This window comes from Rhipicephalus microplus, chromosome 5 (genome assembly GCF_043290135.1).
Source record: "Rhipicephalus microplus isolate Deutch F79 chromosome 5, USDA_Rmic, whole genome shotgun sequence".
Lineage (NCBI taxonomy): Eukaryota > Metazoa > Arthropoda > Arachnida > Ixodida > Ixodidae > Rhipicephalus > Rhipicephalus microplus.
Window position 1 is genome coordinate 196,843,586 of NC_134704.1, and position 24,063 is coordinate 196,867,648.

The following is a 24,063-nucleotide window of genomic DNA, read 5'->3' on the forward strand; positions in this document are numbered from 1 at the left end:
TCATTTGTCCGGCTATAAATGCACTATGTTTGTTTAAAGCTTCTAATCCCAAACTGCTGCCATGTACGTGGGCCCTCAGGCATTCGCAAGTGGTCTTTTAACCGCTTTTCACCTGAGGGACCCCCCACTCGTTGGAAATGTAGGAAACAAATAAATAATCAAACAAAGGAAGGACACGTAGACACACGGACGGTACAGGTAATCGTGTATTGTGCTGTCGCATAGTTGATTATACATAAAGTCAGTTGTTTACAGATTTTTGTATTCTTGTTGTGCAAGTGTTCAGTTTGGGTTTTGTGTGGCGTGGTGGACGCCAATAAGGTCCGCCCTAAAGGCCTGACGACACGCAGCGCGTCACCGCGTGGCTTCCTCGCATAGCGTAGTCAAGGCTCATTTTGCAACGTTTCGCTCAAAAAAAATATTACAACACAGTCACCTGCTCTCCGCATACTTCACATAAATTCGATTCCCAAGGTACGGGGGATCTGCCTAATTTTTCATATGTTAGTATGACTGCTCACGGACGGAGAATCCCGTGACTTCGAAGCGGGGCATGACACATTCAAATTGTGATCCGGCCTCGTAAGTCGCAGACATTCTATGCACGAAAGGGCAAGATCCTTGTCGGGAGCGTAAAACGTTGCGACGTGCGATAGTAGGAGAGTGTGTAACGTATCCGTTCTCGCAGTGGTATGCAAGGGAATATTGGTCGGCTGCCATGTCGTAATGAGATCACGTACTACGTGACGCCAAACAGGCAAGAAAGAATATTCCACACTCGACGTCACGGCAGCAGGTGGCGCTTACTGACACTTCCGCCTAGAGTGCCTGGATGTCCTCCTCGCCCGCCAGCCAGGCACTGCCACATTTAATGCCAATATAAGGAGGACGGGGGGATGTGCCGCCGCCTTAGCTCAGTTTGTAGAGCATCGGACGCGTTAAGCCCGAAGCCCGTTAAGCCCGAGAAGCGCGTCAGCGCGCGAGGAATGGCGATGTCAACCTGCATAGTACGCGCGCTTACCCAAAGAAGAGATACTGTTCCCTCGGCTAATGTTCGAGGAAAAAAAGGACAATATGCTGGTTTCGGAAACGTTAATGCGACAGAGGGTTTTGTTCGGCGAGCAGTGAGAGCATTCATGTAAGGTTCAGGAGAAAGAGACAACTTATTGAATGGAACTTTAAGCCGGTGAATTTCGCTACTTTCTTACAAGGAGGGAATGGTGTGTTGGGCCATGAGTACATTTGGAGAGTCACTGGAACGGTATTTAGAAGAAAAGATAAACCTTACTGCTGTACTTTGGATCCTTCGACGATGATATGTGGGGCTTAACGTCCCAAAACCACCATATGGTTATGAGAGACGCCGTAGTGGAGGGCTCCGGAAATTTCGTCCACCTGGGGTTCTTTCACGTGCACCCAATTCTGAGCACACGGGTCTACAGCATTTCCGCCTCCATCGGAAATGCAGCCACCACAGCCGGGATTCAATCCCGCGACCTGCAGGTCAGCAGCCGAGTACTTTAGCCACTAGACCACCGCGGCGGGGCCTTTGGATCCTTTCAAGTACATCGATGTTAGTATTAGTGTAACGGTCCCATGCGATAGCTGCGTATTTTATAGCTGAGGACGGACAAAAGTAGTATAAGCCCTGTCACACCGCACGTGTCATGTCATTCGCAGAGAACGAATGTCATTGTGATCTTGCGTTTCGGGACTACATGGCCATGTGAAATGGCATTCGCAATTGATGTCTTTCTTTATGGGCAGGCTACTGTGATAGCAAAAAAGTCACAAATCGCGTATTTAGTTTTCATAACATTGTCCGGCTGGTTAAAAATATACTGCGACGCGATAATACAGCATCAGTTCAAAAAAAAATATGTACATATCTTCGTACACATCCAAAGCAAGAGTAGCAAAACAGGGGCATTAAGAGGGGCTCGGCAGAAGCGTGTCCTCATTTGTGGCTAAGGAAGCAGAGTTTTTTTAACGCGATTGCGTTAAACAGCTCTTCTTGCATAAATTCCGCCGTCGGCGTCAGTGTCGTTGGTTATGAGCGAAAAATCATCATCTTATGCGCAACCAAAAAATCTAGAACAATGCAAATAAAATAAATAAAGGATAAAAAGTCTTGGAGCAGAGTGGAGACCGGACCAGGGTTGTTTGGGTCGAAGTGGGGATCAAGCCCGGGTTATTAGCATGGCAAGCGGATGTTCTACCACACGGCCAAGCATCTGCTTGTGAATACATTGAGAATTACTTCCTCTGTTGGGAAATGCAGTGAAAGTGACACATGCTTTATAAACACACGCGTCTTGCATACATGCTTCACAATGCAACATAAAACATTGCAGTAATAATTGGCACCATTGCCAACGGGCGTCAGAATATGTGATGGTGATGATGATGATGATTCCAAGAAAAATGGCACTACCCACCACGGGGGATCGGCCACAAGGCGTGGGGAGTTCAATTAATGAAACAAAATAAAGAAATAAGAAAAATGAGAAAAAAGAGGGGAGAAAAGGAGGACGAAAATGCGCGAAAAAATAATCTCTACAGGTGCACACATATTTGTGACAATTTCGGTGTCTTTCAATACAATACAATACAGTTAGACATATGAACTAATAATGGATATATTTAGGGTAATAGGATATATTTTAGATGTACTCATAGTTTTAACATGACATTCCCTTAGAGACTTTTAAATCATTAAATATAGCATCGTAAATGACCCTGTCGCTGTGCTCCAGTGCCGACGACCCCAGGGAGAGCAATGCCGATGTAGAAAGCTCAAGGCCCCTTTTTTTAAAAGATGGTTTGACAAATCTTTGCCTTAGGACCTCATATTTTCGACACTCCACGAAGAAGTAAACGAAAGTTTACTATTTATGGTGGTTTTCATAGCGTTTTATTAATGTTTAGCTGCCACATGTCCCAGATCGCATTATGCTAACATATTTTCAAGGCTGGAGTTTAAGGTCACTTGATTTTGTTGGCCAGTGATTTCGTTCACACACACACACACACACACACACACACACACACACACACACACACACACACACACATATATATATATATATATATATATATATATATATATATATATATATATATATATATATATATATATGATATGGCACAACGGGGGCGTTGTCAACAAGGATAAATATATTTATTTCCCAACAGTTTCGGGAGGGGTCCTCCCTTCATCAGGGGATGAGTTATATATACACACACACAACACACACACACACACACACACACACATATATATATATATATATATATATGATGAATGGGCGACGTGGCCTGGCTCATACACCATGTTTATTCTCAAGCACTACTTCTTCATCGGCTTCTACCGTGCCTTCATACGTCACATGATTATGGGTGACGTGGCCTGGCTCATACCCCATGTTTATTTCATGCTGACTTCTTCATGTGACGTATGAAGGCATGGTAGAAGCCGATGAAGAAGAAGTGCTTTCGATTCGACTCCCAGATTATACCCCGGTATTCATTGCAGAATTATTGGCCATTGTTCTTGCCCTACCTTCTCTGCTAAATAGGTTTAAAATTCTTACTGTGCAAGCATTCTTAAAGATATACAGTTCACACCAAAGACTCTCATTTTACGCTTTCATTCAAGAACCGACTTAATTTTTCGAAACCCATTGGTCGCGACTACACAGCCCGCAAATAGTATTTGCACAAGCGCTACTAAAGCAACTGAATGTAAAAATTAGACATATTGGTCCAATACACAACCTAAAGTCAATGCTTAGCATACAATTCGGTGATATACTTCCTCATAGCGCGAAACAATCGGCATATAGGTATTTAAATGACCAGTTAGCAGATTATCTAGCTCACCTACCCTGTCGGAAAAAAACAAATGGTGGGCATGGTGGAAACCACCACCCACCATTATAGTGGATTAATGTAGTGGGTGAATGGTGGGAAACGTCCACCATGGCGTATGGTGGGTATGGTGGGTGCTGCAGTGCCGGCAACACTTGAGCGCGAAATGACGTCAGAATCACCGTGACAAGCTGCCACAAAAAATAAAAAAGAATTATATAAAAATGGTATAAAAAAACTCCCGTCCCGTAAAAAAAAAAACAAGGCGCTACGGGGGATCGAACGTGCAACCTATGGATTCCGAATTGAAGACACTAACCACTGCGCCGTAACAACATGACTAAGGCTGTGTTGAATACTTAGTTTGCATACAAACTTACGGTTCAACTTAAGTTATGTTTGTCGTGTACACAACATAGACAAGATCTACACCTGCTACTAAAAATTGCACATTTATTAAACATAAGTAACTGCGGCCTGTAACGATTGCCACTGTGTTAATGGCACTATATTAGTGCAATTTTTTTTTACAATTCACAACTTCAAGAAAAAAAACCAAGTGGACTGGGAAACAGCAACAGTTTACCGGCGGGGTCTGCCAAGTTTAATATCCGTTTCGCGCTCGTTCTAAAGGGCGACATCTGCTCACGCTTTATGACGCTTCTAGGCTCATTCAATAGATACGCCCGCCTAATTTATTTGATTGAAAATTGGGATGCTTTTCGCGCAATGTAGAGGGCGGTCGTGCCAGCGCAATGCTGTAGCTCGTTCGCTAAAGCAACAACTACATAACGGCTTGGCCAAAACGAATTCAGTGTGCCGGAAACATTACGCTATCATATTGGTTCACAAAGCATACGAGTTGCCACTTCTGAGTTCCCGTAGAAAAGCTAGAGAAGCGCCGGCGAGTGCGACCGGCGGCTGTCGGTGAGAAGACACTTACGTTCTCTGGGAGTGCTTTAATCGCGTCGCATCGATGTTTGTTGCTTCTTGAGCGGACACCATACACAATGAAAAATGCTTCATTTAGGTTAATTGATGCCATGGCTGCGCTGTATTGTCATACCTAATCGTCGAAATCGTGTATTCTGAAACCCGGAAGCACGGATAACACAATTGTACGGGCTCGGTCAGTAGGCCTAACATTTGGTGGAAATCATGGTGGTAGAACATGTAGCGTACAGATCCCAGCTTGGTACACTATATAAATTGCCCGCCATTATAAGCCCACCCATCATCTGCTTACTGCTTCCCAGCATTATCGCGATGGTGGGCAGAGCTTCTCAGCTTGGTACACCATGTTGCCCACCATAACAAGCAGCACCCATCATCTGCTTAGTGCTTCCCAGCATTATCGCAATGGTGGGAAGAGTTTCTCAGGTTGGTACACCATGTAGCCCACCATAATAAGCACCACCCACCATACGCTTAGGGCTTCCCAGCATTATCGCAATGGTGGGCAGAGTGTCCCATTATTGCCCACTATCTAGCCTCTGCTTTCCACCATCATTTCCACTTTACCCATCATCTGTACACCATACTACCCAATATGTCCCGGCATATCCACCATATTTTCCCCTACGTCCCACCATATCTATCATAATTTCCACCATGCCCACTATTATTCCCACTACGCCCACCATGTTTTCCAGTATCCACCATGGCAATTTTTCCGATAGGGTAGAGATAAGCATTATCATAGCGACTGATGCATCTGTGTCAAAAGAAAAGGCTGGGGTTGGCATCTTCTCTCCTTCTTTGGACTGGTCCTTTTCGATTCGACTCCCAGATTATACCCCGGTATTCATTGCAGAATTATTGGCTATTGTTCTTGCCCTACGCAAATTACCCTCAAGCGAATCATTAGCAGTTATCATTACAGATTTGTTATCAGTTTGTAATGCACTTTCTGCGGCAGTAAATTCAGAGCTGATGAATACGTTTCGGCATTTAGTACCGAAAAACGTAAAAAAACTGCACTTGCTATGGGTACCAGGCCACCGCGGATTATATTTGAACGAAATGACGGACTCTTTAGCAGCAGTATCCCTGGGTGGGCCCACCATCCACGTTTTGCCAGATAGGGCTTACGTAACCGCGCTAAGGTTCCGAAATGCCTGCCTGCAATGGGGAAAAGGTAATTTGGATAAATTCAAAGATTTCGAGCATTTGAGCTATTGCTGGAATAAACAGTGGTGTGTATCTCGCCAGTTAGAGGTCACTTATACCAGATTGCGCTGTGCAGTTCCACAACTAAATTATTACCATAATAAAGCTCGGCTCAAGGCGTCACCGCTATGCATTTGGTGCAACGAAATTGAAACAATTGAACATTTCTTTTTATTCTGTCATCGTTATTCTTATCAGAGAAAAATATTTTTAGTAGCCCCATTACAAAAGCTAGGAATACAAGTAAATCTACCAGTAATTTTATCACTTGGCAGAACTTCATTTGGTTACTGCCACAGGGATGTACGCTCCGCTGTGTTTGATTACATCAACGCAACTAAAAGATTACCATGCTAGTGAACCACTACCTTTTCAGATCTTTAGTTTATAATTCGTAGTTATGTCTTTCAAAAACAAAAGATGCTTTGACCGCTTGCTCAGCAAAGATTTTTGTTTTTTGGTAGTATTATTTTAGGCTACTTTTTCAGATTGGCTTCATTTTCAATTTAGTTTCACTTAAGTATCCTGCCGCCCGGTTCTTGGCCCATCCCCCTTTTGTGGGTAAGCGCCATCCATCAGAGGTCATCAGCATCAGCATCAGTATGAGCCAGGCCACGTCGCCCATTCATCATAGCGTCACACGAGTCGACAGGATGAAGACCTGGTGGCCACTTCATTATCCAGCCACCGTCTTCGAACGTCTCAGCAAGACGCAGTGACCGAACGTGGACCACTAAAGTACATCCCAACTCTACATCAAGACCAGCATCATGACAGCACCATCAGACGACCTTGACATCCCCAAGTACACCGGATCAGCGGACGACGGACCCGTGCAGGACTGGTTCAACCTTTTCGAGCTCCACGCCACCGCTGCATCGTGGTCGGAACGGGAGATGATCATAAACTTCACTGACTACATCTCAGGTGAGGCATTCAAGTTTTACCTCACCCACATCTTCGAGAACGATGAGTCTTGGAAAAAGATCAAAGAAGAAATGATCAGTCGTTTCAAGGAATACGATGAAGACCTGTCCATACTTCATCAGCGGAAAGCTTGTCAACTCACCCATCAGAGTTACGCGAAGTCTTCCAGCAGTAAGCCTATTTTCCAAACGAAACCTCAGAGAAAATATACCACCATTGTACCATCATATGACTCCCGAAAAAACGTCACGCATTCGAACACCGACTGGTAACTTGCACGTCGCAACAGACAAGGTAAAACCTCCGTATACCGAAAGGAATTTAGACCATTTCGGCAAAAGACTAAACCTAAAGCCAGCTTTCCCAAGAACAATGAAATCGGCATTTTCAACATGTTCACTGCACCACAACACTTCACATTTTACTGAACCACCCGAATCCCTTGATGCTTCATGTCACACACAAGGCCCAGACAGTTTCGAGCATGCGACGGAATTTACGCGTGACGAGCTAGTGAATCCTCACAATACCAGCCCCTACCTTGACGTTCCAAGACCAGGGTCGTTCAACAGACATTGTCAGCCTAACTACGCTGCAAAAAGAAAAACATACGCTATCAGAAACACCTGAAGCCATGTCTGTTGTGCTCTCATCGTCAAGTGATAACACACGTGAGTCAAAGCACTGCAGGAATTTCGAATCCACCAACGCCGGCGCATTGTCAACTGACAGAAGCATTTACAATCAAGGATGACTCACAACCATCTTGGGAGCTTTCTCATCAGCCTGTCACGCTGCTTTCATCGCAAGACAAGCCTAGCAGTACAGTGTCGACTACCGACAATCTACTGATCACATCATCACCTAAAGAAAAGCAGACTCATGTTCCTGAAAGAGGCCCATCTGACGAACTTTCACAAGAAGACGAGCAATTTCAACAAAGGCAACTCCACGAACTCCACGAACTGCAACGGCTACTCGAACAAGAACAACGATCAAGTGAAACCTCCTCACGAGTACACTTGTGGCTGAAAGGTCATCAGAGACAACATCAATTAAAGAAGCAAAGACAAAGTCGATGCCTAAGCCATCTTCGCAGAAAGCAACGTCGACTAAATTTTCTGCACCAGTTTTCAAGGCCGTGTCTGCGATCCAACAAACCGAGAGAACGCCACAGAAAGTTACGAAAAAGGCATGAAGCTACCACGTATACAACGGAGAAAAAAAAAAGACTTCCTCCCATCAGCCTTGGCTCTCACGCACGCCGACTAGAAGCAAAGCGTCTGTTGCCACGACGGTGCTGGATCCGATGCCAAAGACATCCCTCAATCCAATGCTACACAGATTTCAAGCCTTGTTCGTTCTTCACAAGATCTCAAGTCGTGTCATTATCAGTGGAGATGTGCAGGGCAGGGTTATGCTATCCAGGGCACAACAGCCAGCCTCGTCCACCAGAGCTACCCTAGATATGACCGGACTGCAGCTGCCGTATACTGTGAAGCTTTTGTGCGAGTTAAGCAACTCCCTCCTGAAATCGAACTACCACGCATTTTGACATTCTTCACTTTATGCTTTTTGTTTTGTTGATTGTACCTCGCACATTCTTTCGGGCGGAGGGGAAATCATGTGACGTATGAAGGCATGGTAGAAGCCGATGAAGAAGAAGTGCTTGAGAATAAACATGGTGTATGAGCGGAGCAGAAACCTGGAGTCTTACAAAGAGGGTTCAGCTTAAATTGAGGACGACGCAGCGAGCAATGGAAAGAAAAATGGTAGGTGTAACCTTAAGAGACAAGAAGAGAGCAGAGTGGATTAGGGAACAAACGGGGGTTAAGGATATCATAGCTCAAATCAAGAGGAAGAAATGGACATGGGCAGGGCATGTAGCGCGTAGACAGGATAACCGCTGGTCATTAAGGGTAACTGACTGGATTCCCAGAGAAGGGAAGCGGGTTAGGGGGAGACAGAAGGTCAGATGGGCAGATGAGATTAAGAAGTTTGCGGGTATAAATTGGAAGCAGCAAGCACAGGACCGGGTTAACTGGCGGAACATGGGAGAGGCCTTTGTCCTGCAGTGGACGTAGTCAGGCTGATGATGATGATGATGATGATGAGCCAGGCCACGTCGCCCATTCATCATAGCGTCACACGAGTCGTGTGACGCTATGATGAATGGGCGACGTGGCCTGGCTCATACGCCATGTTTATTCTAAAAGCCCTTCTTCTTCCTCTGCCTCTACCAACCATCACTTCATACGTCACACGATTCCCCCTCCCCCGGAAAGAAGGCATGGATTACGAACAAGAAAAAGTCAACAAGTAGAGGTTAAAAAGTCACAAATGTCAAAAATTCACAATTGGTTCTATGCTCCACGGGAGTTCCGTAAACATTCAAAGACTTCAGGGGAAAGTGCAGCAGTCCGGTTAACGCAGGAGTTCTGGTGGACGAGGCTGGTGGTTGCGTCCTGGATAACACAAAAATGCTTTGGACGTGGAAACAGATGTAAATACAGCCGGTATTCTTGCAAAGAACGAACGAGGTCGGAACGCTTTGTATGATTGGATGTTTCGTAGGCGTCGCATTTTTTGTCGTGGGTCATACAAATGCTGTGCTACAATTTGCGCGCCCGTTGATCGCGGCTGATTAGGCGCTGCTTGTGCTCCTGCAGAGCACAAGCAGTTGTTTTGTGGCTTTTGGCGAGTTTTCTATGGTGATGACGCAGATGTTCAGACCGAAGGCGCAATCTTGAACGCTGGTGCGGAAAAGTTCCTTGGCTTTCCTTTTTGCGAAGATAGCTCAGATGCGGAATCAGTCTTTTCTTTAGTGTATGTTGATCACGACGCTCTTCAGACCACGAGTATCCTGGCGATGTAGTTTTAGTTGTTCGTTGCCGATGTTGGTGTAGGCGTTTTAGCTCTTGGGGTTCCTCTTGTTGCTTTTCTTGGTATTGCTGATGTTGCACTGTCTGACGGGGTGGACTTCCTTTGGATCCATGAGCCCGCTTTTCTTTGTCGGTTGACGTGACCAGCAAATAGTTGATACTTGTTAGGGTGTCGCGATTCGTGTCAGGCAATGAAGATAGTGCAACAGAATCGACAGAAAAATCTGCTGAGGCTTTTGCAATGACATTCTTAATGGACGTTCGTGGCACAGGGCAGTGCTTGAAAGTTGATCCTTCCGAGCCTCCTGTGTTGATTGGGCTTTCAGGTGGCTGGGAACTCGACGGCGACACTGCGAAAGGATTAATTTGGTCAGATTTTACTTGGGGCTGTTTCTCTGTGTCCGCACCTTTGGAGATAAACTGTTCTGATGCATGAATGAGGACGGTTGGCCCTGGGCTTGGCTGAGTATATTCGGAGTTCCGCAGCTCTATCTCAACCGTAGTGGGCGAGTGAGGCGTGAGGTGAGCGTTGTGAGCGATGAAAGAGCCAAGTGATGTAAAACCAGGATTTTCACTCTTCGAGTAGTCATGGCGTTGTTCGGTATTTTCTCCATGCGTCAGCTGGTCTACCATGAGCAAGGCGTCCTTATGAGGCAAATGGTGAGCGATAGGGGCGCTTGAAGAACAGCGTGACGAAATCCCAGGTGGTGGACCACGTATGCGAGACGAAGAGTGAAGGGCATCAGTAGGGTGAGCGACGTCTCGTGTCGTATGTTGGTGCCACGACTTTGAAAATGCCGACTTTCGTGAAGAGAAACCTGGTGAAACGCCACGTTTCTTGAGAAATAAGCGTGGACTGTGACGGCCGAGAGTGGTTGTATGCAGATGGTCGGTAATGAGGAAGTCCTTGTCGTAGTCGTTAAAACGGGCAATCATCTCTTCTCTGATCTTTTGCCATGATTCGCCGTTTTCGAATATGCGTGTCAGGTAAAACTTGAATGCCTCACCGGAGATGTAGTCAGTGAAGTTGGTGATCATTTCCCGCTCCGACCATGATGCAGCGGTTGCGTGGTGCTCGAACAGGTCGAACCGGTCCTGTACGGGTCCATCGTCCGCTGCTCCGGTGTACTTGGGGATGGGAAGGTCGTCTGATGGTGCTGTCATAATGCTGGTCTTGGTGTAGTGTTCAAGAAGGGCCTCCACTGCAATACGATCCACAGCGACGTCAGCAACGCCAGCAAAAGCAAGTCCGTGATTCGCAGACGGAAACACCAACAAGGACGACGACGCAAAGCAAGCCTCTTAAAACAAATTCAAGAAGCGAGGCAACTTCGCATAAGGGATCGGCACCAGAAACGCATTTGGCACAAAATATCAAGACTGCGCCTAAGACTACCGCTCCAAAACCTCAGGAAACACCGAACAAGACAAAAAGTCACCAGTTCTACCACGCAAAGATTCAGACACCATCCCATTAGTTTCCGACAATGGAGCCAACGCCACAGAAAACTACGAAAGAGACTGAACGTTATAATTTGTACAACGCACGAACATAGACATAATTCCTTGAACTTCAGTTCTTGCAGGCTGCAAGTACTAATTCTGTCTCAGCCGCGACACAGAATACAGCGCGTACGACAGAGGATACGGCACCTGCGACATTCGACCTCCAAATGCTCCAAGGACTTCAAACCTTGTTCGTTCCTAGCAGGTGCTCAAGTCATGTCATGATCAGTGCAGTTTTGCAAGACGCGGTTACCTTCTCCAGAACGCCACAGCCAACCTCGCCCACCAGAACTCCCCCATTCAATGGACTGCTGCACTCTTTTCTGAAGTTTTGCGAATTTACGGAACACCACTGGGACATGAAACCAATTGTGCATTTTGACATTTGTGACTTTTCAACCTTGCCTTGTTTACTTTTTCTTGTTCGTAATCCATGCCTTCTTTCGGGGGGAGGGGGAATCATGTGACGTATGAAGCGATGGTTAGGAGAAGTAGAGAAGGAAGAAGTGAGATTAGAATAAACATGGAGTATGAGCCGGGCCACGTCACCCAGTCATCATAGCGTCACATATATAAGGAAAAGAATTGTATACTTAAGGGCTCGTTTTTTCGTGTTTTTACACAATATTAATGAGATCTAACATACAATAACGCCAAGGAATGTATAGGAAAGTTATTAGAACGATTGCACTGTAAATAGGAAGAAAGGAAAGTGGGTCAGAAATAACCTACCATGAGCAGGAATCGAACCTAAAACCTTCGAATGACGCGTTCGATGCTCTAACTACTGAGCTATCACGGCGGCCTTTCCCCATCCACTTTTTGAGTTATATATATATATATATATATATATATATATATATATATATATATATATATAGGTGGTATAATGTAGGTGGCCTTTGCCGCGTCACCATTTTACTCGCATTCATTTTGCTCCTGCCTTTTTATTTTGTTTTTATGTCTCTAAACTTCTTTTTTCTTTTTTAAAGGCTTACTGAATGTCCTTAGGCTGTGATTATCCCGCAGAACTTATGACCAAGTGAGCGACTGCGTGCGCAGTTTATTTTGTAGATCTGTTTCATTGCACACAAGTTGTAGGGTATCTAGTACGTGGCAATTCACTATTGTACAATGATACGCGTTTTCAGTTTTATATGCCCTATAGCCACGTGCCTTTGGTGATAAATAATCTTGTTTCTCAAACTACTGATAATGACTTAGCCGTGTGATACGCAAAGAAGCGGCTTATATATGTGCCCTGTATGGCATCTGTAACCATTCACTCTGACGAAAGCAGGCCCAACTGCCGAAACGTTAGTAAAACTTGTGTTTTCGCACGTTTTTCGACCTCTTTTTCTAGCGCATTTCGCATTTTCTACCAGATCCATTGAATTTCACCCCACCATATTATATATATATATATACATATATATATATATATATATATATATATATATATATATATATATATATATATATATACAATAGCAACACTTTTTCGAGGAACGCCAGAAGATACAATAAGATTACTCGAGGAGCAATTATATTATTAACAACGCATTGCCTACTGTTAGTGAGGCAAGCAAAAATCAATTTTTACTAGGGAACGTCCACATGAGCACGTTTGTCGATTCCATAGCGTTACGAGGATGATTCAGAAAATAAACAGCTAACGACCACTGTAGACGGAAACAATGCACGGTAGCTTAAGTATATATTCTTCACCCACATTTTAACGCGGCAGCGTTGAAGAGCTCGTTTTGCCGAAATTCCGGCATCGGCGTCGTTGGTTGTGACTCGTGAGTGAAAAATCATGATCATGTCCATGACCAAAAATTGAGCAAGATGTAAATATAAAATAGATACTAAAATTACAGGCCTGAGTGAGGATCAAGCCCAGTCCGTCTGCACGCGGCAAGCAAGTGTTATCCACAGATTTAAATATATATATATATATATATATATATATATATATATATATATATATATATATATATATATATATATATATATATATATATATATATATATATATATATAGCCACGTATCTGCGTTTATCGCTGCAAACTTCGTCGGCTATCCGGCCGTCTTTTTCGTGCATAGCGTTATATTTTCAGCGCAGCGTAAGGAACACTAGAATGTACTGATGTTGCGCCTCAGATATGCGTAATATTTTCTTTTTGATCAATAATGATTAAGGTATATGAATGCAACCACCAGTTCAAGATGGTTGGGCGTTCAGCAAGACATTAAACTTTGGACGGGTGGCTGAATAGTGTGTAGGAAGAACGGGCGGGCGGACAGACAGACAGGCAGACGGACGGAAGGACGGACAGATGGCCAGACCGAAATTTCTGCAATCAAGTATGCCAAGAAAGGCTTTAAAAATAAGGCCCTATGGATGCCGTGGAGCAAGGGGGTCTCCTTAGCCCCGCCGCGTTGGTCTAGTGGCTAAGGTACTCGGCTGCTGACCCGCAGGTCACGGGATCGAATCCCGGCTGCGGCGGCTGCATTTCCGATGGAGGTGGAAATGTTGGAGGCCCGTGTGCTCAGATTTGGGTGCACGTTAAAGAACCCCAGGTGGTCAAAATTTTCGGAGCCCCCCACTACGGCGTCCCTCATAACCATATGGTGGTTTTGGGACGTCAAACCCCACATATCAATCGAAGGGGTCTCATTAACGCATCATGCATGGTGTGGCAGGATCGTAGAATCGCAAAAAAATATCAAAAAGTCAATTGAGCAACAAGTGGGTGACATCATTAATCATCTTAAGCAGCTGAAGCATAAGTTAACATGCAGCTACGTAGATTCGTGTGCACGGAACCGATAGCGCTTCAGATGGGCAAGAGGCCCGATCGCGCTATCTACACCTGAAGGTGAAGCTCAAAGATCGTTCCATTTTCTTTTTTCTTTTTTTTTCGTTTTTGAAGGAAACTTTGTGCTCGAACTGCTTGCGTACGCGTATTTACTTGAAAGAGCAGAAGGCCCCTTCAATGTGTTACTCACAGACAGACAGACAGACAGACAGACAGACAGACAGACAGACAGACAGACAGACAGACAGACAGACAGACAGACAGACAGACAGACAGATCGATAGACAGACAGACAGACAGACAGACAGACAGACAGACAGACAGACAGACAGACAGACAGACAGACAGATTAGATAGATAGATAGATAGATAGATAGATAGATAGATAGATAGATAGATAGATAGATAGATAGATAGATAGATAGATAGACAGACAGACAGACAGACAGACAGACAGACAGACAGACAGACAGACAGACAGACAGACAGACAGACAGACAGACAGACAGATAGACAGACAGATAGATAGATAGATAGATAGATAGATAGATAGATAGATAGATAGATAGATAGATAGATAGATAGATAGATAGATAGATAGATAGATAGATAGATAGATAGATAGATAGATAGATAGATAGATAGATAGATAGATAGATAGATAGATAGATAGATAGACAGACAGACAGACAGACAGACAGACAGACAGACAGACAGACAGACAGACAGACAGACAGACAGACAGACAGACAGACAGACAGACAGACAGACAGACAGACAGACAGACAGACAGACAGACAGATAGATAGATAGATAGATAGATAGATAGATAGATAGATAGATAGATAGATAGATAGATAGATAGATAGATAGATAGATAGATAGATAGACAGACAGACAGACAGACAGACAGACAGACAGACAGACAGACAGACAGACAGACAGACAGACAGACAGACAGATAGATAGATAGATAGATAGATAGATAGATAGATAGATAGATAGATAGATAGATAGATAGATAGATAGACAGACAGACAGACAGACAGACAGACAGACAGACAGACAGACAGACAGACAGACAGACAGACAGACAGACAGACAGACAGACAGACAGACAGACAGATAGATAGATAGATAGATAGATAGATAGATAGATAGATAGATAGATAGATAGATAGATAGATAGATAGATAGATAGATAGATAGATAGATAGATAGATAGACAGACAGACAGACAGACAGACAGACAGACAGACAGACAGACAGACAGACAGACAGACAGACAGACAGACAGAGATAGATAGATAGATAGATAGATAGATAGATAGATAGATAGATAGATAGACAGATAGACAGATAGACAGATAGATAGATAGATAGATAGATAGATAGATAGATAGATAGATAGATAGATAGATAGATAGATAGATAGATAGATAGATAGATAAAACGATTCAGCTAGTCCGCTCTCAGTAGGCGTTTTTAGGGTACAGCGCGAGACAGACGAAGACGGAAGAGAGAGTACATCGCTGACCTTCCTGTACTCTTTCGTCTTTCTCGAGCTGTACAGCCGAACTGCCAGTGACAGTGCGCCTCCATGCTGGGAGGTAACAACGAGGCGTGACATGGCGGAGTTGGGAGCGGCAAAAATACAGCGAGCGAGCAAAGGAAAAAGCCCGGAGTCGTTGCAGTGCACCGAGAAAGGGAGGAAAGATGAAAGGACAAACAAGCGCACCTCCGCCCCGACCACTCACGACGACCCCCTCGGGGGCGTTCTCAAGGAAGCAACCCGGATTTTCGGAGCCGGCAGGGCAAGCACGGCGGTCAGGTTCATGACCACCACGTCACGCCACTGACTTTCATCCACTCGACGACGGGCATCCTGTTCGCGCGCGTGACTCGCTGAGCTTTATGGCACCGCTCATGGTTCGGTGTAAACGATACTTTGGACGGTATCCCTTACTTGCGCATCCTTCGCGAGGGTTTGCAAACTCTGGCCCTTCGATTGGGCGAATCTCGTGGTACTATGCTTGCACGCGCTCAGAAAGCACATCCCTCCGAGCGGTTCGCCGTGCCTCGAGTACGCGGAAGCACCAAAGTTGCCTACGTTCCACCGACGTCTGTCGTGCTACATTCGATCCCATGATGACGCTCACGGAAGTTACGTTGTTACGAATTCCCCGCAGCTCTGAATTTGTTTGCAATCACGGAGGAAGGAAAGATGGAGAGTGACGTCATGCCAGCAGCCCACGGTGCACCAGCCTTTGCAAGCCAACCCGTTTTGAAGCCAGCAGTGTTGGCCCAACACGTGACCTTTTGCATCAAGCAACGAGACGCCGATTGTTGAAACGCGCTTGTTCAGTGCCGACCAGTCGGCTCACGCAGAAGGTTACAAAAAGGACCACCACCAAAAGTACCAAAATTTACCCCTGGCAATGACGTTTCGCTCACGTGTTGGGCCAGTGGGCTTCACTCGTGGGATGTAATGCACCCTCTCCTTTTTTTTTTTTCTTGCCCCATGTTTGCAACTTCGTTTTGGAGTTATATTAACGCAAGTGAACGCTTCTTCAACACGTTCTGTGCAATACTGATGACTCGAAGATACACTGTTTAAAGCCACCTCGTTTGTCACATATTGAAGCTGATTCGTGCAATGACGAACCGCGCATGTTGACCGCCGAGAGCGGACGCGCGCCCGCTGCTCCGGGAACGACAATGACCCTAAAGTCGAGTCGCTTCTTGCCACCAGAGGGAGGCGAATCAGTGCCCCTCGAATGTCACTACGCGATCTCCTGGCTTTGATTGCACCACAGGCGCGATAACTATCCAGTACTACTCCTTAAGCACCGTTAGAAAATTGGCTGATCGTAGGAATCGATGATGAGCGTTTTCGATGCAGGCAAAAATGTTGTAGGCCCATGTGCTCAGATTTGGGTGCACATTACAGAACACCAGGTGGTCGAAATTTTCGGAGCCCCTCATTACGGCGTCTCTTATAATCATATAGTGGTTTTGGGACGTTAAACCCCACACAGCAATCAATATCAGACAGACAGACAGACAGACAGACAGACAGACAGACAGACAGACAGACAGACAGACAGACAGACAGACAGACAGACAGACAGACAGACAGACAGATACGGTCAAAGTCGCCGAAGTTCCTTAAAAAATGTTTCGCATTTGAAATCCGGACATCGAAAACTCACGGATTGAGGACGTATGTATGGGTGGATGCTACGAGCGCCCCCTTTATAAACGAACCACCTTCGCATCCCCGAGTAGGACAAAAAAAAAAACAAATCGGCAGATCACACGTGCTTTGGGAATCGACGTTATGCGAAGCATGCGGAGGGAAGAGACCGTGTTGCAATTTTGTTACTGAGCGACGGGTCATGATGACGCTGAATATATGTAAAAACCACGCCGCGGTGGTCTAGTGGCTAAGGTACTCGGCTGCTGACCAGCAGGTCGCGGGATCGAATGCCGGCTGCGGCGGCTGCATTTCCGATGGAGGCGAAAATGCTGTAGGCCCGTATGCCAGATTTGGGCGAGCGGTAGAAACCCCAGGTGGTCGAAATTTTTGGAGCCCTCCACTTCGGCGTCTCTCATAGTCATATGGTGGTTTTGGGACGTTATACCCCACATATCAATCAAATATATGTATAAATGTTGCACGCACAGACATATGTTGAAGAATTGCAGGTGTTCATATAACCAGTTGTTTGAACTTGCGCAACGACGCCAACAGGAACATGTGTACTAGCACAGTGTAATTAGCAACACCAGAAGCGATAACCCGATATGAAGCACTGGTGCTCACGAGAATGGTAACAGAAAAACTCCAGCACACGGCGCCCACCTGCAATTGACGTTTACTCGACGTGACGGCTGTATCAAAAGAGTGCATATGCAAGCTTTATAAAATAGACAGCCAGCACTGCAACCTCAATTGACGTTTCACGAACATAAGGGTCTATTTTAAAAGCAGTTCCAAGGCCTCCCTATTGAAAAAACGTCCACCATAGGAACGGTGGATTCCACCATCTACCATTTTGGTGGATTATGCCGGTGGAAATGTTGGTAGCACAAGGCGTATGGTGGAGCGGATGGTGGATGGCGCGCTCCAGCCGGCAGTGCTGGAGCGCGAAGCAACGTCAGAACCACCTTGACGAGCTGCCAATAAAAAATAATAAAAATAATTGTATAAAAAACATGCAGCACCCGCAAAAAAAAGTGCAACCGCGCGAAATAGAACCTGCTACTTTCGTATTTCTAACTGAGCACACTAACCACTGCGCCACGCCGATTTTTTTTCTTTATTGAATGACATTATCACCAGTAAAGTACACAGAACATACTTCATCAGAAGTCAGGCAAACACACACAAGCGTCAAGAACGGGAAACCATTCCGGAACGGGGTCAAAAGTCTCGACAACACTGCGCACTTGAGCAGCTGCTTCTCGGAAGACAGATCTTGTCGACCGTGGTGGCTCGGCGTGTCTATCGATCATGCGACTTTTCCATAATGAATGAAGTCCTAACAACATAAACAGGTCGTAAGGAGTACTATCAGTCAGACTTTTTTTGAACGGAAGGAACCTAATACCATGGGCTGTGATTGGAAGTTCTGTTCTTTACGTTCTTTTTAGAATGTCCCAAAAATAAAAAGCATCACGACAATGAATAAAACAATGCTCTATAGTCTCAGGTTGGTTGCAGAGTCTACAATTCACTGTCCAGGGTACGTATATTGATTTTTCATTCAGCCACGTTTTCACTGGCAGCGTGGAAGTGTGCAGTTTAAAGAAAAATGTTTTCGCGGAAGGAGATATACACATTCTACATACACGAAATAATACATCGTGACCAGACAGAAGCGAATATGGCTTTCGATCAACAGGTTCGGGGAAAAGGTTATTCACAAGTGCAGCGGTTAAATTTGTTCTGTCAATAGTATACAAATACTCTAAGGTAAACCAGGCTTTCAAAAAACTGACAGTATCAACCATTTCTTTTAGGAATCCCCGCAACGGCAATTCCTTAGCAACGCTTGTTGTGACATGAATAAAAGGAAGGTGGTAACATAGACGGTTACGAAGAACCGCTAATAAAAATGGGTGGCACACATCCTTGAGGTAGAAAAATCGCAACACCAACTGTCGCACGAACAAATGCACAAGGCCGAGGCCACCCTTTTCGAGTGGAAGAAAAATATTGTCTCTTCTCATAAGTTCCCAGGAAGAGCTTCAAATAAAGCAGGCAAATATCCTATGAAAGGCTTGAATGTGTACCCGAGAGCAATGCAACACCTACAGAATATAAATAAGCTTCGATACAAGGAATATATTGCACGCTTTCGCTCTGGCAAAAATGGAAAGCTCCCGTCCGTGCCATGTTGCCACCTTTCGGCGGATCGTAGTTATCGCAGCGGTCCAGTGTGGGCCGCTGTTACGATAGTTATCGAGAGGCACACCAAGGTATTTCATAAGAGTCGCATTCCAATGAACATTTGCGAAGACCGAAGGAGTTGTAGCCCACATGCCTAGCCTGAATCCACTACTTTTATCAAAATTTATGCTGGCGCCAGCGACTTCACAGAAACGTAAAGTAGTGTTGACTGCTTCTTGAACGCTGGGTTTATCAGCGCAAAAGAAGACGCCGACAGATGGCTGTTGTGGTGTTAAAGAAGTAGTCAACTCACAAACTCACTCTTACACTTCAGTTTCGTTTGTCGCTTACTCGAGATTGACGGGATCTGCACCTATTGCCAACGTTACTACATTATTCTTCAGTTTGCAAACTCCGATAGGGCGAGGCGGCGAAACGCGGCCCCTTTCGTTTCCCGCTCCCTAGGTGCCACTTCTGATGCCATTGGACCGGTCACCACGACGTAATGTATCCTATGCGCAGTATTAAATGGAGTTCTTGCGGTTAATTTGGCGTTGCGGGAATTATTTTCCGTGATAGTGCACTAAGGTTATTACGAATGGGCAATTAAAGCACCAGTTGTGCGGCTAATGCGGTGCCACATGGCGGAGATGCAAGTGCGATGCCTGAATCTTGCGGCATTGTGTTAATTTAGCCGTATTGCATTCTTGTTCTTTAAAATTCAACCGTATATATTAAAAAGCCGTTGCAGTGGGCTTAAGGGTAAATGCTGGAAAGACTATGCACTTGAAATCAGGTGCACGTTAGAAAAACCACAGGTGGCCAAATTTTTCAAAGCTCTTCAACACGACGTGCCTCGTAATTGTATAACCTTTGGTATTGTTATATGATGAGGCACACACCACATTCATCTGATGCCACCGGAGATATTGGAAGTGTAAAGCCTAGAACAACTTCTTCGTTCAAGATAACTCAAATTTACGATCCGAAAGTCTTTTTTTTTTTTCAGGTAAGATAGCACACGAGTTCGATAAATGCGTGTCCCTTATAAGGCTACAAAATGCAAAATACAATGAGTTGAGCAAAGTCTTATTGAACACAATTTATTGAACGCTACAACATACAAACTGAAAGTCACTTTTGTTCACACGGTATCCAAAATACTTCACCGTGAACATTGTGCACGTAGTCCTTCAAGATTTCGTCCTCCTGGAAGTGGAGGTCACACATAGCGCAAGATCCTGATAGATCCTTATCCAATCTCGGTGTTACCCGTTGCCACTGTTGAAGGCCCACCTCATCAACGGGTGGCTTGAAAAAATGCCTTTTTTTTTTGGTGGCAGATTTCGTTGAGTTAAAGCCGCTTCGGCAACCAGCGACAAATCAGCGAGGCATGTTTTATAACGTCGAAAAAACCGTTACACAACGCATGAGAGCAATGCAGCTAACAACCGGCTCGATAACACAACAGAGCTGACACAACGTCAATTGTCACTATGATATCGCAGTAAGCAGCAGTGGGAGCACAAACTGCGCGAGTGTCGTCGATCTCACTGAGACACAGAATGATAGCGATTGCCACGGAACACACTCGCACTATACTTGCAGGCTACGAAGAAGCACCTGCTGTTTTGCTTCGCCGGCGTAGTCAGTGGTGTGCGCCTAACCGCCGTGATCCTCGTCAGACCAGACGGACGGACGGACATGGATGGATGGATGGATGGATGGATGGATGGGTGGGTGGATATGGCTGTACCCTTAAGATCGGGCGGTGGCTAGCGCCACCAAGCCGTAATACTTAATGAACCAAAAACTATATTTATTGATTTTTTCTTTAAATAGTGAGGTTGGGGATTCATACTTTGCAGTGAAGGGTTTAAATTTCACTCGTGCCTTGACTTTAGCCACCAATCAGATAACCTCCTTCTAGTTATTTCTACCCGCTTAACGTCTATTTTGCCCTCCCTGTTCCTCAACCCCAGTGCTTTGAAAAACTCTGCGCCATCATCCTGAACAATAGGGTGAAGCCCTCTACAAAACATTATCAAGTGTTCGGCAGTTTCTTTTTCCTCTCCACACGCACTGCATACCATGTCTATCCCTTCGTATTTGGCCCGATATGTCTTGGTTCGCAATACTCCTGTCCTGGCCTCAAATATTAGAGAACTACACCGAGTAGTATCATGGATCCTTTCCTTGGCAATTTCCTGCTTAAAAGTTCGATAGATCTCTAGTGGGGACTTCTTAATCATGCCGATTCTCCACATATCGGTCTCAGCTTCCTTCACCTTCTTCTTAACCGATAATTATTTTTCGTTTGGCTCACTGCTCTTTTCCAAGTATTCACCAGTCAATTTTCTGGTTCGCTTCCTCCATTTTGTATCGACGTTCTTCATGTACAAGTAGCTGAATACCTTCCTAGCCCAACGCTCCTCCCCCATTTCTCTCAATCGCTTCTCAAATTTTATCTTGCTGCTAGCTTCCCTGCCCTCAAATGATGTCCATCTCATATCACCTTGTACTCCCTGATTTGGTGTATTCCCGTGAGCTCCTAAGGCAAGCCTACCTATTCCACGTTGCTTAATTTCTAATCTTGTTTGAACTTCTGATCTCATGCACAAAACCGCATTGCCGAACGTCAGACGAGGAACCATGACCCCTTTCCATATTCCTCTCACAACATCATACCTATTGTAATTCCACAGTGCCCTGTTTTTCATTACCACTGCATTCCTGTTACCTTTAGTCGTCACGTATATTTCGTGTTCCCTTAGGTACTCGGCTCCATTGCTTATCCACACGCCCAGATATTTGCATTTATCTGTTATCTCTAGCGTGACCTCCTGTATTCCAAGCTCACTACCTTCATTGTCATTAAAAAGCATGACTGCTGATTTTTCGTTACTGAATCTGAAATCTAACCTTTCTCTCTCATTACCGCAGATGTCCACCAATCTCTGCAAATCTTCCTTGTTGTCGGCCATTAGCACTATATAATCTGCGTACATCAATGCTGGTAGTGCCTGCTCAATGAGGTTTCCTTGTTTGACGAAAGAGAGGTTGAATCCCAGTCCACTTCCCTCTAATTTGGCCTCTAATCTTTGTAGGTACATCATGAATAATAAGAGTGACAGAGGACACCCCTGCCTAAGCCCCCGTTTTACCTCTGCAGGCTTGGATACCTGTATTTCCCTCTTTATAATTACCTTGTTACCTTTATAGATATCATTTTAAAAGATTAGTGACTACATCTTAAACGCCTAGTGTGTCCAGTATTCCCCACAATTCCTCTTGAACCACGCTATCGTACGCTCCCTTGATATCCAAAAATGCTAGCCACAGGGGCCTGAGTTCCTTTTCCGCTATTTCGATGCACTGCGTCAGTGAGAACAGATTGTCTTCCAACCTCCTGTGTTTCCGAAACCCACTCTGTAGTTCCACCGGCACCCCCTCATCCTCTATCCATGCCTGAAGTCTTTCCTTTATAATCTGCATTTACAGCCTGTAGACCACTAATGTCACTGTTAAAGGACGGTAGTTGTTTATGTCAGCTTTGTCCCCCTTTCCTATATAGATTATGCTCATCCTGCTAAGTTTCCATCCATCGGAAACTTCTCCATCGATTATTATTTTGTTCGCTGCCTCTCTCAAAGCCTACTTAGACTTCGGACCTAATGTCTTTATCAGCATAATTGGAATGCCATCTGGGCCTGTTGATGTACTACTAAGAACCCTTTTCTCAGCCCTTTCCCACTCTCGTTGTGAAAATGGAGCCATTGCGCCACTTGATTCATCCTTGTCTATTGTGGTGCATAAAGCACTTTGTTGAAATTTTTCTGTCACCCTTCTTGAAATATATTCAATAGCTTAGTCCCCTTCTAGCCTATCACCTTGAGCTGTAGTTATAAACCTCTGCTCTAGGCTCATCTCATTTCTTAGGGAGTTGGTGTACCTGTAAAACATGCTGGTGTACCTGTAAAACATAGTACACCAGTGGCACATACCCGCCCGCGGTTATGTGCCACTGTCTAACGGGACGTGTTTGACGACGTAGGCGACGGGATTGGTAAATTATTCATGTGTTGACCAGTGCGTTAATTTCTTCATACCAGCTTACACTCCCATACCAATTTTGGTTCACGCAAAGTTAAGCGGGTGATCAAAACAGCACAAAGACGTAAGCAGCCAGATTAGATAGATAGATAGATAGATAGATAGATAGATAGATAGATAGATAGATAGATAGATAGATAGATAGATAGATAGATAGATAGATAGATAGATAGATAGATAGATAGATAGATAGATAGATAGATAGATAGATAGATAGATAGATAGATAGATAGATAGATAGATAGATAGATAGATAGATAGATAGATAGATAGATAGATAGATAGATAGATAGATAGATAGATAGATAGATAGATAGATAGATAGATAGATAGATAGATAGATAGATAGATAGATAGATAGATAGATAGATAGATAGA

The 24,063-nt window shown here is 44.7% G+C and overlaps 1 protein-coding gene and 1 pseudogene across 3 annotated transcripts in view; both read right to left on the reverse strand.

Moving 5' to 3' along the window:
* LOC119173590 (uncharacterized) overlaps positions 1 to 24,063 on the reverse strand; it is a 294,126-nt gene that overhangs the window by 225,086 nt on the left and 44,977 nt on the right. The window lies entirely within an intron of this gene.
* On the reverse strand, positions 18,364 to 23,865 carry LOC142818080 (uncharacterized; annotated as a pseudogene).